This window comes from Phalangium opilio, unplaced genomic scaffold (genome assembly GCF_054372755.1).
Source record: "Phalangium opilio isolate 3A_F unplaced genomic scaffold, DU_Popi_V2 ptg000032l_1, whole genome shotgun sequence".
Taxonomy (NCBI): Eukaryota; Metazoa; Arthropoda; class Arachnida; order Opiliones; family Phalangiidae; genus Phalangium; species Phalangium opilio.
The window spans coordinates 7037220-7043952 of record NW_028324159.1 but is presented as its reverse complement, the minus strand read 5'-3'; the positions used below and the strand labels follow the sequence as shown (position 1 = coordinate 7043952).

General features: G+C 33.6%; 1 long non-coding RNA gene across 1 annotated transcript; it reads right to left on the bottom strand.

Moving 5' to 3' along the window:
* Nucleotides 1–267: 267 nt before the first annotated feature.
* LOC149685532 (uncharacterized) lies at nt 268–4158 on the bottom strand. The gene is made up of 3 exons (XR_016384013.1): nt 3252–4158; nt 401–465; nt 268–324 (listed from the first exon to the last, which is right to left on the bottom strand). It is a non-coding gene; the product is annotated as an uncharacterized LOC149685532 (long non-coding RNA).
* Nucleotides 4159–6733: the final 2575 nt, after the last annotated feature.

The window sequence follows — 6733 nt, the reverse complement described above, 5'->3', positions numbered from 1 at the left end:
TTAAATATATATAAAATTAATAATTCATCGGTGGTAATAAAGTGCAATCTGATGTTAAGGTATTGGTTTTCTTTAGGTAGAAATAAAATTGTTTGATTCATTTAAACAGACAAATATAACTACTTGAATATAAGCATTATTTGGTATGTTTAACATAAAAGAATACTTATTTGAACCTTTAAAACATTTTGGTAAGTAAAATAAGGGTCTAGTTCGTCAAATTTGAGGAAATTTAAATTAAATATGAAGAATATTTGAACTGGAAAGGCTATAGTTTTCAATCTTCATTTAAAGCAACGGAGAGAGCAAAGTCTTAAGTATATGCTATAATTAAAGGATAAAGATTATGAATGTAATTATTATGTTCTTTAAACTGTTAAAAATAAGGTAAATGCATTACCAAAGGCGGAATAGGAAGTCTATGGGCACTTTTAAGGCGTTATTTGTTACTTGCAGTTTTTTGACCTTAATTATACAGGTAAATAATTAGAAATTTGAAATTGTAATTTATTACTTGAAAAATAGATGACTAATTTATCATTGAATTTAACTATTTTATGTCTTATTGCTAATTGGCTAATTAATTAGTTCAAAACCATTTTTCTAATTGCTATTTATAATTATTTAGTTGCCAGTTAATTAGCACAGCTCAGCAAGAAATTAACATATTAAAGGTATTCATGTTTTTTTGAGATTTTGAAAGATACAAACAATTTTCACTAGCGCGATTACCCTAAAAATCTTCCTACTATTGAAGCTTTTCATTATTACAGGCTAATAAGAGAAACCTTAATTAATTCTGTGATGCTAGAACATATCAATTTAAGACTAGAGATTTTAAAGAAGCTAAATGCGAATAATATTGCAAAAAAATTCGAGAAGAATTGGTTTGGCATTGTATTTTATTAACGTTGTTTTACTTATTTATAACAAATTTCTTTATAACGGTGTTTTCATTCCCAAATTTATCGACATTTCAAAATAAAAAATGGCTTGAAAAGAAAATTATTTGTAACCACTAAATATTTTGCTTTAAAATTGCCTTAGTTCTTTTAATTTACCTCCCTTGTAATTTGAACAATTACTTAAAAAGAAGCCTATTAAATATTTAACCCACAGTTTCTAAATACGATTGAAACAAAGTGTTTCTACCCTTTTTGTCTATTCATACATCTAGATTTTCCAGAGTGAAAATATAGTAGAAAATAAAGGTAGGATCCTCAATTATTCATAATAGATAAATCGCGCCGGCATTTATTACAATACTTTTAAATCCTACGACTCATACCGTTCGAAGCTCTCTGTTTGAACTTTCCATCTGTAGGCACTGATTGCGATTGAGTCTCAAGTAATTAATTATGGCTTTAAAAACTATTTAAACGCTTCAATTTTCCTAATTTATTATGAATACGAATTATTACTAATTAATATTTTCAATCCACCATAAGGTCATAAGATATGTTCCATAAGTTTGTCACTGGTTACTGAGAGCTTGTGTTGAAGTGACGTTGACAAAGGCTTAACACAGACTAAATAGAAAGATGGACTGGAAAACCGAGTGTACTCAATTCTAGCGTCCATCTCGATAGCTCTCAGTAAGTCTCTAGCATAAGTTTCATACTTACGGAAAATAACTTATTAACTTATGATCCACCTTATTCCCTATCGCCAGAAAATAGGCTTATCTTGTGATTCGTGGAGGAGAGGCAAGGTCTGTACAAGGTCCACGCTTCGCATTATTAGGTCGGAGCATCCTTCAGGGGTGGTAAGCGGGAGATTCTCCTTTTTGTAGTAGGGGGGCTCTAGTAATTTTTTCCCTTACTATGACGTCTTACGTGGGCGAGAAACAAGTATCCGCGTTAGCTGCGTCCAGAGACAGAGAGAGAAAACGTCTCTCTACTTCGAAAATTGTATACCCCCTTTCTTCTTCACCCCTACCTAACTTTCAATGGTTTAGGGCGAGGCCGATTATCCGTTATAAATTCAAATCTTAGGCGGTAACGGCAGAGAGAATTTAGAAGGGGAGTGGAAGGCCCCCCCCTTGACTCTATTAAACGTGATGACGCCCAAACAAGATGTCGCGTTGAGCTTTTTGGGGTAGGCGAGTTTCCGGTCACGTGTTCTAAAATATCTCTGTTACAAACGCATCATACCGGAAATTGACCTGCCTAGATAACGTTTAGCATACGACGTTGCGCTACATTCCAAACCACCCCTTCCACTCCCCTTCTAAATTCTCTCTGGTAACGGCGCGTTGCGCTTCGCCTTTAGTTGCTTTCAGACTAATTCTTTCTGAAAGGTAAATATTATTTACTTCATGAACTTTTAATTTAATGTAAGGTTTTACAAATCTACAAACTATTATAAGAATGAATTATTGCCATCACCTTTCAAAACAAACCAAAGCTGACGATGATAAAATTAAAATGAAAAAAGTTACTACTTGAAATAAAATTTGTTACAAAATACTTGGTCTTTTCATTTTAAATATAGGTCTACTATGGGTACATTATAATTATCCTAAATAACGGTGAACATTAGCAATTTTGAATGGAAAAAAACCTTCGTGTTTACACGTATATAGCGGTCTTTAATGTCGTTCACCATTTTCCGGACATACAAACTTTATATCTCATATAAGACAGCTCGCGTATTCTTTGCCGCCCACGTATGACGTCAATGGAAAGAGCTAGACGAGAGAGGTAGCTAGAACGGTAAACCGTAAAATCCCAACACCGAATACGCCCGCCTTGGAGGAGAGGCACGGGAAGAAATTCGTCTGTCGGCTGCTACTGTAACATACCACAGACGAATTTCTTAATTTTCTTCCAGTTAATCCCCTCCAAGAATCCCGAGATAGCCCCAACTTAAGACGATTGGGATTAAGGTGGATTAGCTGTCATAACCGAGACAAAATAACTTCCCCACTGTTTTCATCTAAAAGTAATTAATCTAACCTTGATATCTCACAAATGTCTGCGGTAATTCAAATTACGCTTGGAACCAGTTTCCATTTAAACGACACTTTAATTAGGATTATTTTAAATTTGTGTAATTAGTCCAAAATTAACATGTTGTGAAGGAATTGCAAAATAAATGCGAACAAACCAGAAGCCTTCCAGAAGCTATATCAAACCCATAATAGGGACTTGGCAGTACTACATCATGCAACGTCAGTCTACCTTCAGTTGTGCTAAAAAACCTACCAGGAGGAGGGGCTTATATAGCTTTCATTCTGTTAAAAAACATACCATAATGGCGCTGGGGGCGGAGTTAAGCCCGAATTGCCAAGTTCCTATTCTTCCAATTAGTTGCAACAATTAATTCTCCTTTTCAACAGAGATTAACGCCGATAACGATGAAGACACTTGTACGCGACTCTTAAGTCACATAACACAAGCCTGCAGTGTACCACATGACCACGTCCACGTTTTTAGTTATTCGTAAACCTTCGGTATAGTAACCCATAATGTACCCAAAGAGAAACGAAGAGTGAAATTTTCTTGTCCACTTTTAAAAATATATTTAGCCCAAGTCCCAAAGGCCCCACGTCAAGTGATGCTATCTGTCTCTGTTATCCGATCTATTTTATCCCTTTCATGCATTATCATTATATATAAATCCGCCTACAATTCGTCACGTAGATTTTCTTGTCAGAAGTAAATGAACTTAAAGCTACAACTCTATGTTAAATTTTATTTTCAACAAGCCGTTAATATAATTTTAAACATATTTAGCCTTATCAAACACAATTAGAAACTCTCCCAGATAATAATAAATACATTTCAACCATAAGATTTCTGGAAATCAGAGGCAAAATTCAAAAATAAACTTTTCGCGCCACGGTAATCTACTTCTGTCTCCTTTTTACCAGTCTTTGAACAACACTCCTACCCCGAACCCGATTTTCATCTGTTTCTTTCATGTACATGTAAAGAACCAACAGTAGTTGGCAGAACAAAACAGAAGGTGTATAATTCTCCCCTACATTCTCTGCACTGTCATAATGGATGGCAACCAGACGAGATTCTCCTCTCCTCTCGTTTTGTTGTGAAATCATAAACGCGTGAGGAAATTTTTTTCTCGCTATAGGATAGGCGACTCCGAGGGGTCGGTCATTCACGAAATCCAACTTAAGAAATAAGAAATCAATAACAAAATCAGAAATCCGGAATGAAATCAAACTAATTTCGCTGATTTCGAAATTTTACAAAAATCCGAAATCAGTAACGAAATAACGAAATCAGAAAATCAGTAAAGAAAAAACAAAATAAAAAATCATTAAAAAAATCACAAAATCAGTAAAGACATCGCGAAATTCATTAAAACAATCACAAAATCCAAGAAAAAATCTCAGAATCCAACGAAATCAACAGAAAAATCTGAAAATACGAGGAAATCACAGGAAATACCTCAAAATCCGTGGAAATATAATCCGACGAAATCCGTGGGAATTTATCGAATCTTGAAATGAATCAAAATCCGACGAAATCAAACGATACACGAAGAAATCAAATTGGATTTCGAAATCCCCTACATTTTATCCAAAATATCCAACCCCTCGCTCTACTCCTTACCTCCGACGGCAGCTGACGCGATATATACACTGTTCCAGCTTCGGTGGTCAGTTCGAGCAATGCTAGGTCTCTATGGGAGGTAGGTTTTTGCGTACTGCCAACAGAAGAAAGCAATACTGATATTTAGGATTTTAAAACGCGATATTCTGTATAATGAAACAAAATATTTGTTCGTCGTTACATAGAGACCTAGTTTTGCTTGTGCTGAAAGCCACTGCTGATAACCAATACTGGAAAAAAGTATATAAGTCTATAAATCCACAGGCAAAAAACAACAAAATAAATCCTCCTCTCACAAAGACTTTAATAACTCACTCTAATACAAGAAACTTTTTCTGTTATAGTTAAAATATTGATTATCAGAATGAAATTTAAGTAATCAGTCCTATTTCTAGCTTACCAATTAAGTTTTGAGCTGATTTCAGGTTTACAAGTGGGGACCTAAACCGTCTTCCTACCTTATATCTGGGGACATTTGTGTATAAGTTATTAGATTTTGAATTAGTGTCAAAGCCTATATGGTTCCATCAAGTATTTCAATTTCAATTTTCACACTCGATAAATTTACAAGTGGGGACCTTCACCGTCATTTCAACAGACAAGTGGGGTCTTTTAAACACACATTTTTTAATTTCAGGTATATTTTAATTTTATAGTTTTAATATTGATTATTATAATGAAATTTAGGTAATCGGACCTTTTAAAGGCTTAACACTTAATTTTTGAGCTGATTTCAGGTTTACAAGTGGGGACCTAAACAGTCTTCCAACCTTATATCTGGGGACATTTGTGTATAAATTATTATGTTTTATATTAGTGTCAAAGCCTATATGGTTCAATCAAGTATTTCAATTTCATTTTTCACACTCGATAAATTTACAAGTGGGGACCTTCACAGTCATTTCAACAGACAAGTGGGGTCTTTTAAACACACATTTTCTAATTTCATGTATATTTTAATTTTATAGTTTAAATATTGATTATTATAATGAAATTTAGGTAATCGGACCTTTGAAAGGCTTAACACTTAAGTTTTGAGCTAATTTCAGGTTTACAAGTGGGGACCTAAACCGTCTTCCAACCTTATATCTGGGGACATTTGTGTATAAATTATTAGGTTTTAAATTAGTGTCAAAGCCTATATATTTCCATCAGGTATTTCAATTTCATTTTTCACACTCGATAAATTTACAAGTGGGGACCTTCACAGTCATTTCAACAGACAAGAGGGGTCTTTTAAACACACATTTTCTAATTTCATGTATATTTTAATTTTATAGTTTAAATATTGATTATCAGAATGAAATTTAAGTAATCAGTCCTATTTCTAGCTTAACACTTAAGTTTTGAGCTAATTTCAGGTTTACAAGTGGGGACCTAAACAGTCTTCCTACCTTATATCTGGGGACATTTGTGTATAAGTTATTAGATTTTGAATTAGTGTCAAAGCCTATATGGTTCCATCAAGTATTTCAATTTCATTTTTCACACTCGATAAATTTACAAGTGGGGACCTTCACCGTCATTTCAACAGACAAGTGGGGTCTTTTAAACACACATTTTCAAATTTCATGTATATTATAATTTTATAGTTAAAATATTGATTATCAGAATGAAATTTAAGTAATCAGTCCTATTTCTAGCTTAACACTTAAGTTTTGATCTAATTTCAGGTTTACAAGTGGGGACCTAAACCGTCTTCCTACCTTATATCTGGGGACATTTGTGTATGAACTATTAGATTTTGAATTAGTGTCAAAGCCTATATGGTTCCATCAAGTATTTCAATTTCATTTTTCACACTCGATAAATTTACAAGTGGGGACCTAAACCGTCTTCCTACCTTATATCTGGGGACATTTGTGTATAAATTAAGAGATTTTGAATTAGTTTCAAAGCCTATATGATTCCATCAAGTATTTCATTTTTCACACCCGATACATTTACAAGTGGGGACCTTCACTGTCATTTCAACTGACAAGTGGGGTCTTTTAAACACACATTTTCAAATTTCATGTATATTATAATTTTATAGTTAAAATATTGATTATCAGAATGAAATTTATGTAATCAGTCCTATTTCTAGCTTAACTTTTAAGTTTTGAGCCAATTTCAGGTTTACAAGTGGGGACCTAAACCATCTTGCTACCATATAT